This window comes from Macaca nemestrina, unplaced genomic scaffold, assembly GCF_043159975.1.
Source record: "Macaca nemestrina isolate mMacNem1 unplaced genomic scaffold, mMacNem.hap1 Scaffold_116, whole genome shotgun sequence".
NCBI classification, from domain to species: Eukaryota; Metazoa; Chordata; class Mammalia; order Primates; family Cercopithecidae; genus Macaca; species Macaca nemestrina.
The window spans coordinates 51,819-64,145 of record NW_027257599.1 but is presented as its reverse complement, the minus strand read 5'-3'; positions in this window follow the sequence as shown (position 1 = coordinate 64,145).

The window sequence follows — 12,327 nt, the reverse complement described above, 5'->3', positions numbered from 1 at the left end:
AACTTGTTCCCGCAACCATAAATATTTTATAACCAAAAGTACTCAACCCCCTAAATATATAATCCAACAAATTTAACTTGTGTGTGTGTGAGGCAGGGTCTCACTCTGTCGCCTAGGTTGGAGTGGAGTGGTGTGATCATGGTGGGCTAACTGCAGCCTCAAACTCCTGAGCTCAATCAATCCTCCCGCCTCAGCGTCCCGGGTAGCCGGGACTACAGGTACGTGCCACCATGCCAGCTAATTTGTGTGTTTTTTGTAGACATAGGGTTCTCACAATTTGCCCAAGCTAGTCTTGAACTCCTGATCTCAAGTGATCTGCCCGCCTTGGCCTTCCAGAGTGCTGGGATTACAGATATGAGCCACTGCGCCCTGCCCAGATTTAACTTTTTTAAAACCTTTATTTAAAATAAAGTCACTGTGGTTAAGAGGCCTCTGACAGTTTCGCGTTTTAAGTCTGAGGACTATGTTGAGTAAATTTTTGCATAAGTTGTAAAATGTGCATTCATGTTGATTTTATTTCCTATGGTTTCCAATTAATTGTGCCTTCTGCATTTTTATAAATTCACGGGCTAGTGGGCTCTGTGTCAGTTTGCATTTCTAGAACGATAGCGCCAAACACTCCATGCTGTGTTTAAGTGGTGCAGCGGGATGTGTAGCAGCGGGCACGGGGCTGCCGACAGCGCAGTGAGCTCTAGGGCGCTGCAGTGCCCCCGGCCGCCAGCAGAGTGCGCGCGAGTCCGGCTTTTCTGAGCCCTGAGGCGGCCGAGTGCTACCTCCTCGCCTGAGTCCTGCGAGAGCGGGAGCCGCGTTCTCCTCAGCACATACTGGGATACGCCCCTCGCTTTTGGACACCTCGAGCTCGCGTCCGTGGTGAATAAAATCCTTCCTTTTTCAGCCTTGGCAGCTGAGGGGCAGAGACCCTTCCTGTGGAAAATTAGAAACCAAAAGCCCCTGTGAATCCAGCACACTTGAGGTTCGTTCTCTGCACCCAAGGCGAGGCAGCCACGGAGCCAAGCCACGGTCTCGGAACAGAAATGTAGCCTCAGGAAAGCAACTGGAACATCCGCCACACTGATAATAACCCCCGTAGTACTAAGAACACTCCATCTGTGATGCTGGTGTTAGCACCCGTTGTATACAGAGATCACACCGTCAGGGTAACGTGACAGCTGCTGTCCAGATCCGACCCTAGGAATGCGGATGTGTCCCTCAGAGCGCACGTAACGCCCAGAATGCGGGGATGAAATCGTGTGCCTAACGCCACACCTGTCACACTTATATAACCTCCGGAACACGCAATCTGTCCCTCCGAGCACACACGTAACCACTGGAATGCCCGTGACACCGTCAGACTAATGCCACACCCGTCACACTCATATAACCCCAGGAACATGCATGTATCCCTGAGAGCTTATGTCCTGTCCAGGATGCGGCCATGGCCTTTGCAGCCCACAGGAGAGCGTCTGCAGCTCCCAGGGTGGGACCCTCTGGCTCTTGCTGGGGCGCTGGGTTGACAACCTCTGCCGGACTGGGTTTGGGCTAGATTTGGCCTGTCATGAAACTTCATGTTGTTGTCTGTGCCTTACTGACGTGGTATTGACACAGTTGATTTAAGAAGCAGTTTACTTCCCAATAATGTCATACTTCTGGGAAACTTACAACAGCAGTTAGTATGCCTTCTCTTTTCTCTCCAATTCCCCAGTGGTTATTGCTGTGCCATATTTGCAGCTTCACAAAGAATACCTCCCTGTGTTTCACCAAAAGCAGGAACAGTCCTCCAGATGATCCCCACATAACCCCCAAATTAGGAAATATACGGTCTCTATGTGAAAGTCCAGTCCGCAGACCTATTTCACTTCATTGCCTGCCCCAGCTGGGAGAAAAATGTGTTTTCATGTGGGCCCAATTTCTTTTTCGGGAACTGTTCATGAGACTCAGTTTTCTGGGGTTTTTTTTGGTTGTTTTTTTTTAAGACAGAGACTCACTCTGTCATCCAGGCTGGCATGCAGTGGTGCCATCTTGGCTCATTGCAACCTCCGCCTCCCTTGTTCCAAGAGATTCTCCTGCCTCAGCTTCTGGAGTAGCTGTAATTACAGGCATCTACCACCACGCCCGGCTAATTTTTTGTATTTTTAGTAAAGATATGATTTCACCATGTTGGCCAGGCTGGTCTTTAACTCCTGACCTCAGGTGATCCACTCGCCTCAGCATCCCAGAGTGTTGGGATTACAGGTGTGAACCACCGCATCTGGGCGACTCTCAGTTTTCACAGCCTTGACAGATGTAAAGAGCAGAGATGACTCTAAGCTGGGTCTGCCCAGCGTTTCGTCCTAAACAGGTGCAGATCCTGCATTCCTGGTAGGAACACCCTGGCCTGATGCCATGTTCTCCTCACTGTGGCCCACATGGAGGAGCACCTAACCACTGGCGATCTCACTTGGTAATGGCAAATATTCATTTACAATCACAAATTTCATCCTGTCAAGCTCTGGATTTAAGTTTGCCAATGATTTCCTCTGGCCTTAGAACCATGGCCTCCAGACCCTGAGTTCTCCTGCCTGCTGTCCTCTCCCATCCAGTCTGCTACAGCTCCCTGCAGTCCCTCTCATGGGGTCATGGGCTTCCAGATGTCTTGGGGATTTTGTGTGGGTTCCCCCAACCCATTCACCCACTGCCCACCCTAGTTTTTTAAGGCTTTGTTGAGATAAGTCCTTCAAGTCACAGCAGTTACGATATCTAAAAGTAGAAAAGTTAATAATGTGAATTTCTAAAGACCAAGCATTATTTATTAGATCATCTGTGAGATGACCCTCTTTTTTTTTTTTTTTTTTGGAGATGGAGTCCCCCTGTGTTACCCAGGCTGGAGTGCAGTGGCATGATCTTGGCTCACCACAACCTCCACCTCCTGGGTTCAAGCGATTCTCATGCCTCAGTCTCCTTAGTAGCTGGGACTACACGCACCTGCCACCACAGCTGGCTAATTTTTGCATTTGTAGTGGAGACAGTGTTTCACCATGTTGGCAAGGCTGGTCTTGAACTCCTGACCTCCAGTGATCTGCCTGCCTTGGCCTCCTAAAGTGCTGGGATTACAGGCATGAGCCACCATGCTCAGCCACCCTCAATTTATAAATTAAGGAAATACTAGTTCCCTGGAACCAAAATTCATGTTTGAAATAATTAGGAAAGAAAAATAAAATCTTGGTGCTGAAGGAAAGGCAAATCGCACAGTTGATTGTCGAAATTGCAGAAGAAGACTGGGCGCAGTGGCTCACTCCTGTAATCCCAGCACTTTGGGAGACTGAGGTGGGCGGATCACCTGAGGTCAGGAGTTCGAGACCAGCCTGGACAAGTTGGTAAAATCCCGTCTCTACTAAAAATACAAAAATTAGCCTGGTGTGGTGGCACACACCTGTAGTCCTGGCTACTTGGGAGGCTGAGGCTGGAGAATCGCTTGAACCTGGAAGGTGGAGGTTGTATTGAGCTGAAATCGTGGCACTGCATTACAGCCTGGTTGACAGAGTGAGACTCTGTTTCAAAGAAAAAATTTTTTTTCAGAAGAATTTACTGGACAGACTATTACCTTGCTATATTCTCTAGCCCTGTGTTAGCAGTTGCAAGGTATTTTACGTTTAAACACTTATATTTTTCTTTTCTTTTTCTTTCTTTTTTTTTTTTTTTTGAAACAGAGTCTCACTCTGTTGCCCAGGCTGGAGTGCAGTGGCACTATTTCTGCTCACTGCAAGCTCTGCCACTTCCCAGGTTCACGCCATTCTTCTGCCTCAGCCTCCCGAGAAGCTGGGACTACAGGCGCCCACCACCACGTCCGGCTAATTTTTTTGTATTTTTAGTAGACACGGGGTTTCACCAAGTTTGCCAGGATGGTCTCGATCTCCTGACCTCGTGATCCGCCCGCCTCGGCCTTCCAAAGTGCTGGCATTACAAGCGTAAGCCACCACACCTGGCCTTAACACTTATATTTTATATAGTCATTTGGTATAGTTATCAAAAAGTCCTGTCCACATCATGACGACCTATATGAAATTTGGAAACCTCTTCATCAATACAATGGAAAATTGGTAAAGTAAGTGTAGATATTTAAGCGGATGAATTATTAATATTTAAGTATTGAAATGGAATGTAATAATGTCATAGTTCTGGCATGGGACTTGGGGGGCTTCCTCTGTTGCCTCTTGCTGGATGGCAAATTCTTGGCCTGTGGAGACTGAAGGATAAACTGTCACCCTCGTTGGAAACCCTAGTCCAGAATGAAAGTCCTCATTTCAGGATATACCATTTCCTCCCATGTATTTTCTTTTTTGAGACGAGTCTTGCTCTGTCACCCAGGCTGGAGTGAAGTAGCCTGATATCGGCTCACTGCAACCTCTGTCACCTGGGTTCAAGCAATTCTCCTGCCTCAGCTTCCTGAGTAGCTGGGGTTACAGGTGTGCGCCACCACACTGGCTAATTTTTGTGTGTGTATGTGTGTGTGTGTGTGTGTGTGTGTGTGTATATATATATATATATATATTTTTTTTTTTTTTTTTTTGGAGGCAGAGTTTTGCTTTTGTTGCCAAGGCTAGAGTGCGATGGTGCCATCTTGGCTCACCGTAACCTCTGCTTCCCAGGTTCAAGCGATTCTCCTGCCTAGGCCTCCCGAGTAGCTGAGATTACAGGCATGCACCACCAAGCCCAGCCAATTTTGTATTTTCAGTAGAGATGGGGTTAGTCCATGTTGGTCAGGCTAGTCTCGAATCCCAACCTGAAGTGCCCCGCCTGCCTTAGCCACCCAAAGTGCTGGGATTACAGGTGTGAGCCACAGAGCCTGGCGCTAATTTTTGTATTTTTACTAGAGAAAAGATTTCACCATATTGGCCAGGCTAGTCTCCAACTCCTGACCTCAAGTAATCCATCTGCCTTAGCCACCCAAAGTGCTGGGATTACAGGTGTGAGCCATCATACCTGGCCCTTTCTTTCTTTCTTTTTTTTTTTTTTTTTTTTGAGACAGGGTCTTGCACTGTTGCCCAGGCTGGAGTGTAGTGGTGCGATCTCAGCTTACTGCAACCTCCACATTCTGGGCTCAAGCAGTCCTCCCACCTCAGCCTCCCTAGTACCTGGGACTGCAGCTGTGTGCCACCATGTCCAGCTAATTTTTGTATTAGTAGAGACGGGGTTTTGCCATGTCATCCTGACTGGTCTTGAACTCCTGGACTCAAGTGATCCACCTGCTTCAGCCTCCCAAAGTGCTGGGATTACAGGCATGAGCCACCTTGCCCGGCCTATTTTTAACTTTTTGATGAAATACCAAACTCTGTTACAAATAGGCTGCACCATTTTATATTCCGCATACCGTATTTAATGGTTGTGATTTTTCTCCGACTTTGCCAACCCTTGTTATTTTACATTTATTGGATTATAGCCTTTCTAGTGTGAGTGAAGGAATATCTGGTTGTGGTTTCAAGTTTGGATGGCCATAATGATAATGATATTGATCATCTTTTCATGTACTTCTTTGCCATTTGCATGTCTTTTTGGCAAAGTGTGTGTTCAACTCTTTCTCCATTTGTAATTTGGTTGTTCTTGTTGCTGAGTTATATAAATTTTATATATATTGTAGTTAACAGACCGTTGTTGGACATATAATGGGCAAATATTTTCTTCTTTTCTGTGGGTTGTCTTTTCTCTTCCTCTTTTTTTTTTTTTTTTTTTTTTTTTTTAGGAGACCAAGTCTTGCTCTGTTTCCCAGGCTGGAGTGCAGTAGTGCACTCTTGGCTCATCATAACCTCTGCCTCCTGGGTTCATGCGAGTAGCTGTGATTACAGGCATGGGACACCATGCCTGGCTAATTTTTGTGTTTTTGGTGGAGGTAGGGTTTCTCCATGTTGGTCATACTGTTCTCAAACTCATGATCTCAGATGATCCGCCTGCCTCTGCCTCCGAAAGTGCTGGGATTACAGGATTGAGACACCATGCCCGGCCTTTATTTATTTGTTTGTTTATTTATTTATTTATTTATTTTATTTTTGAGACAGGGTCTTGCGCTGTTGCCCAGGCTGGAGTAGTGGTGTTGCCTCGGCTTACTGCAACCTCCACATTCTGGGCTCAAGTGGTCCTCCCGCCTCAGCCTCCCTAGTAGCTGGGACTACAGGTGTGTGGCACCATGCCTGGCTAATTTTTGTATTTTTAGTAGAGACGGGGTTTTGTTATGTCCTTCTGCTGGTCTTGAACTCCTGCACTCAAGTGATCTGCCTGTTTCAGCCTCCCAAAGTGCTGAGATTACAGGCATGAGCCACCATGCCCATTGTGTTTTTAACTTTGTGAGGACATAACAAACTGTGTTACAAATAGGCTGCACCATTTTATATTCTACATATAGTATTTAATGGTTTTGATTTCTCTCCAACCTTGCCAACACTTGTTACTTTACATTTGTTGGATTGTAACCTTTCTAGTGTGTGTGAAAGAGTATTTGGTTGTGGTTTCAGTTTGGATGGCCATAATGATAATGATATTGATCATCTTTTCATGTGCTTGTTTTTCATTTGCATGTCTTTTTGGCAAAGTGTGTGTTCAACTCTGTCTCCATTTGTAATTTGGTTGTCCTTGTGGTTGAGTTATACAAATTTTTTATATACTGTAGTCAACAGACCGTTGTTGGATATATAATGCGCAGATATTTTCTTGTTTTCTGTGGGTTGTCTTTTCACTTTCTTTTTTTTTTTTTTTTTTTTTTTTGGAGACCGAATCTTGCTTTGTTCCCCAGGCTGGAGTGCAGTGGTGCACTCTTGGCTCACCACAACCTCCGCCTCCTGGGTTCAAATGATTCTTCTGCCTCAGCCTCCCGAGTAGCTGGGATTACAGGCATGTGCCACTACGCCCAGCTAATTTTGTATTTTTAGTCGAGATGGGGTTTGCTTTTCTTGGTCAGGCTGGTCTTGAACTCCCGTCCTCAGTTAATCCTTCTGCCTCAGCCTCCAGAAGAGCTGGAATTATAGGCGTGAGCCACCGCTCCCGGCCCTAATTTTTGTATTTTTAGTAGAGACAAGGTTTCGACATGTTGGCCAGGCTGGTCTCCAACTCCTGACCTCAAGTGTTCCATCTGCCTCAGTCTCCCAAATTGCTGGGATTATAGGCGTGAGCCATCATACCCATTCTTTATTTTTTTAAGATAGGGTCTTGCACTGTTGCCCAGATTGAAGTGTAGTGGTGTGATCTCAGCTTACTACAACCTCTACGTTCTGGAGTCAAGCAGTCCTTCCGCCTCAGTCTCCCTAGTAGCTGGGACTGCAGCTGTGTGCAACCATTCCTGGCTAATTTTTGTACTATTAGTAGAGATGGGGTTTTGCTCTGTCATCCTGGCTGGTCTTGAACTCCTGGACTCAAGTGATCCTCCTGCCTCTGCCTCCCAAAGTGCTCGGATTGCAGGCGTGAACCACAGTGCACAGCCAACTTACTTGATAATGTCTTCTGATGCATAGTTGTTAATTTTGAGGAAATTATTTCTTTTGTGGCTAGTGCTTTTGGTTTCAGATCTGTAACACCTTTGCCAAATCCAGGGTCATGAAGATATATCCCTGTTTTCTTCTAGAGTTTCTATTTGTAACTCTTATATGTAGGGCTTTGAACCATTTTTAGTTACTTTTTCTGTGTTGTGAGGTAAGTGTACAGTTTCTTACCTCTGACTCTAGGTAGTCAGATGCTAGCAGCATTTGTTGAATTTAGTGGTCTTGGCTCGTGTCAAAACTCAGTTGGCCGTAGAGGTATAGTTTTATTTCTGGACTGGACATTCAGTTCCATTGATTTATATTTGTCTCCTTATGCCAGTATTATGTTGTCTTGATTACTATTCCTTTGCAGTAATATTTGACAATGAGAAATGTGAGCCACTAAGTGGGCTTTTCGTTTTCAGGAGTGTTTTGTCTATTCAAGATCACTTGATATTTATACAAAGGGTTACGGTCAGGGGTCAGGGTTACAGTTGTTAGGTTTAGGGTTGCTAACATTAGGTTTGTTAGTGTTGTTAGGGTTAGGGTTTTAGATTTAGGGTTGTTAGGATTTTAGGGTCATGGTTTTAGAGATGGGGTTGGGTTAGTGTTAGCATTATGTTTGTGGTTGGGTTTGGGGTTGGATTTAGGGTTTGGGTTGGGGTTCTGTTAAGTTTAGGGCTAGAGTTAGGGTTAGGGTTTAGGGTTAGGGTTTAGGTTTAGGGTTAGGGTTAGGGTTTAGTGGTAGGGGTTAGGGTTAGGGTTTAGCAGTAGGGGTGAGGGTTTGGTTCAGGGGTTAGGGTCAAAAGAAAAATCTTGAAAATCGTAAAAATCTCCAAAAATATTGGTGAGAAAAAAGTTTTAGCCCTCATATGAAGAAGATAAAAACTTGTTCCATTTTTTCCAGAAACACAGTTATAATACAAATATAAAATGGGGTAAAGACAAAACCCAAGTCCTCTATATAAGCTGGTGAATTTTGTATTATTATTATCACATTAGTCAGGGTTCCCCAGAAAGGCACAATCCATCGGATTTATGTAGATAGATAGATGAGAGAAGATTCATTAGGGAAACTGGTTCACATAATTATTGAGGCTGAGAAAGTCCACAATAGGCTGTCTCCAAGTTGGGGAACTAGGAAAGCTGGTAGCATTGCTCAGTCCATGTCCAAAGGGCTCAGAATCAGTTCAGCCAATGGTGTAACTCTCATTCTGAGGCCAAAGGCCTGAGACCCTGAAGTTCTGATGTCAAAGACAAGAGAAGGATGTTTCAGCTTCAGAAGGAGATAATTCACCTTTCCTCTTCCTTTTTGTTCTATCTGGGCTCTCAAGTAATTGGATGGTGCCTTTATTAGTCCATTTTTGTATTGCTATGAAGAAGTACCTGAGGCTGAGCAATTTATAAAGAACAAAGAGGTTTAATGGGCTGACAGTTCCACATGGCTGGATGGGCCTCACAATCATGACGGAAGGGGAAGCAAAGATGTCTTTCTTCACATGGCAACAGCAAGAAGTGCTAAGTCAAAGGGGAAAAGCCCCTTATAAAACCATCAGATCATGAGAACAGCATGGCAGTAACCACCACCATGATTCAATCGTCCCCCAGCGGGTCCCTCCCACAACATGTAAGGATTATAGGAGCTACAATTCAAGATGAGATCTGGGTGGGGACACAGTCAAACCATATCAGTGCCCATCCATATTGGGTCAGAGTGGATCTTCCTTATCTCAGTGTCTTCCAGAAACACCCTCACACTTGTGCCCAGAAACTGTGCTTTACCAGCTATGTTAGTATCTCTTAATCCAATGAAGCAGACATCTAAAATTAACCATCAGAATATTTATGCCTGATTCGTGGCTAAAATTTCAGGATGAAAGATATGAGATCTCTATTTGTGTTTGTATGTCTATTAATGTATGTTTTGTATATTTGATTTTTCTTAACTCTGGATAGCATTGCAAATTTCATTTATAAAATCCTCTAAAAGTGCTCTATTCTAACTTGGCTTGGAAAAAAATCATTTATAAATAAATATTCCCAAACTCCTAGAAATATAGGAACCGATCCAAATGTTTTTCAGGTTAATGTGATTTGGATAAAACTTAAATAAAATAAATTTAATATTTTTTGTGTAATAAAACAACTATGTCTTCAGAGTTATCACTATTAAATATAAAACAAACAAGTTTTTTTTTTTCCTTGAGATGTAGTCTCTCTCTGTCACCCAGGCTGGAGTGCAGTGGTGCGATCTTGGCTCACTGCAAGCTCCGCCTCCCAGATTTATGCCATTCTCCTGCCTCAGCCTCCCGAGTAACTGGGGCTACAGGTGCTCACCACTACATCCAGCTAATTTTTTTTGTATTTTTTTTAGTAGAGACAGGGTTCCACAGTGTTAGCCAGTATGGTCTTGATCTCCTGACCTTGTGATCCACCTGCCTCAGCCTCCCAAAGTGCTGGGATTACAAGAGCGAGCCACCGTGCCTGGCCCCTATAACAACTCTTGATGTCTGAGTGGGTTCCCACACAGTCATCTGTTGTAAGACTTTCTGATTCCTTTTTGTCCTTTGGTCATTATGAATAGGGCTTCTGTACATAATTGCATGGTAGCTTTTGTTTGGAAATAATATCAAAGTAGCGGTCAAAATACTTTACGAATATGATTTTTGCATTGTAAGGTGAGACTTGTTTAGCTTTGGGAAAAACTGCCCAACTACTAATAGGGGAGGAAAAATAATTTTCTCTCTACCTTTACGGAATTCTTAGATGGGACCCTCTGTAACAAATTACAGATTAAAATGAGAAAAAAGTAGACGAGTTTAAAAACATGTATACCTTATGGATACATGGGAGATACTCAGGGAAAAATGAGTAAATCCCCAGTAGGTGGCTTTCAATTCAAGTGTAAATGCTATCTTCAACTTAAAGAAAGAAGATTTGAGGCTCAGTAGTGGGGACATAGCAAGCAAAAGCACAGTAGACAAGGGTAAGTTTTCTTATACAGTCTTAACTCCATGCGTTCTCTGTTGATAAGACTCTTTTAATGATTTAGTTATCCTCTTCTTGGTTAGTGCTGAGAGAGAGAGAGAGAGAGAGAGAGAGAGAGATCTTTTAAACGGGGATTTCCTTTATAGATGTAAATTTTCCTTACACAAGGGTAACTTCTCTGTTTTCAGAACTTCCTTTTTTAGCATTTTTTCAAAGTAATCAGCTCAGAATAATTCTTATGCCAAAAGGGACATATTTTGGGGTGGCATATTCTGGTCTTACACACTGTCTTCTACCAGCAATGAAAAGAGTTCTTGTTTTTCCTCCAGCAATTTGTCATTTTTTTAGAGTTTAGCAGTTCTAACAGATACAGACCAACTGTGCTATCTCATTGTGGTTTTCAGTTATCTACTATGTTGAGCATCTTTTTGTATGTTTACTTACCATCTGTAGATTGTCTTTGGTGAGGTGTCCAGATCTGTGTGCATTTTTAATTGGGCTGTTTAACTTACTGTTTAGTTTTAAGAATTTTGTATGTATTTTGAATACAAATTCTTTCTCGGATCTGTATTTTGCAAATTTTTTTTCAATATGTGGCTTGTCTTTTTGTTCCCTTAACAAGGTCTTTCCCAGAGTATAAACTTTAAATATTAATAAATCCACATTGTCATTTCTTCTGTGTATATAAACCTTTGGTGTCATTTGTTAAAATTCATTACCAAATCCGAAGGCACATAGCTTTTCTTCCATAGTTTCTTCTAGAAATTGTATAGTTTTGCATTTTTAGTATAAGGATGATTTTGAGTGATTATTTGTGTAAGTTGTAAAGTTTTCATCTATGTGCATATCATTTCCTTTGGTTTCCCATTAATCTTTCCCTCACTATTTTTGGGAAAGACACAGGATAGTGGGCTCTGTTAGAGCACATAGATAGCTAGACATGAACAGGAGGGGGAGCTCCTGGAAAAGGGAAAGTCTGGGAAGGCTCACCTAGAGGGACCACCGAAAATTCACATATTAGTGGCATCTCTAATGCTGGAGTGGATGGGCACTTGTCAACTGTGGTTTGGAGGGAGAAGAGGTACCTATGCATAAAGAAACACCCTACAACTCCTCTTAAGATGCCCCAGTCATCATTCACTCTGCAGTAATAATGTCACAATACTGCTGGCTACATGCTGATAAGGACAAAGGGGACATTCTTAAAAGAAACCTGGCACCATAAGTACAGATTAGGGCAGAGAAGGACATTCAAAAGAGATAGGCACAGTAGATACAAATGTGACTGCTGTCAGCCTGCCTGGGATGGCGGGAAGGAGCCTGGTGCCAGAGTGAGTTCGGATTGATCACCACACATGTGCCTCAACCAACAGTGAGGAGGTCCCACAAGCCTAAGTGGGGCAAGTTGGGGACCTAAGGCAGTAGCAGGAAAACCAGACAAAGAAAACAGGTGGAGACTTGAGACAGAGGCAGGAATGTGAAGAAGTCCAAAATAAAATTCCCTGCACAGGACTCTTAGACTTTTTTCCTGCACGATCAGCCTACTCCTTCCTATTTTTCTACAATAAGCTCTTCACACTGTATTTTTTTCAATGAAGTTATCTGCCATCTTTGTATTGCCTCTTGGTGAAAATACTTCTTCCAAGTTAGACAAGAACTGGGACATCAGCTCTCCCCAGTAATAGCTCCATTTCAGTTTGAATTTCCAGAACTGATGGCGCTTAATAACTGGCGCTCCAACGTTAAGTGGTGCAGAAGGTGGCCAGTAGGGGGCGCCAGCCATCACACCTGGAGCAAGAGGGCCCTGCATAGTCCCCATCTGCCTGCAGGTGTTGTGCTGCGACGACACTGCCAGCAA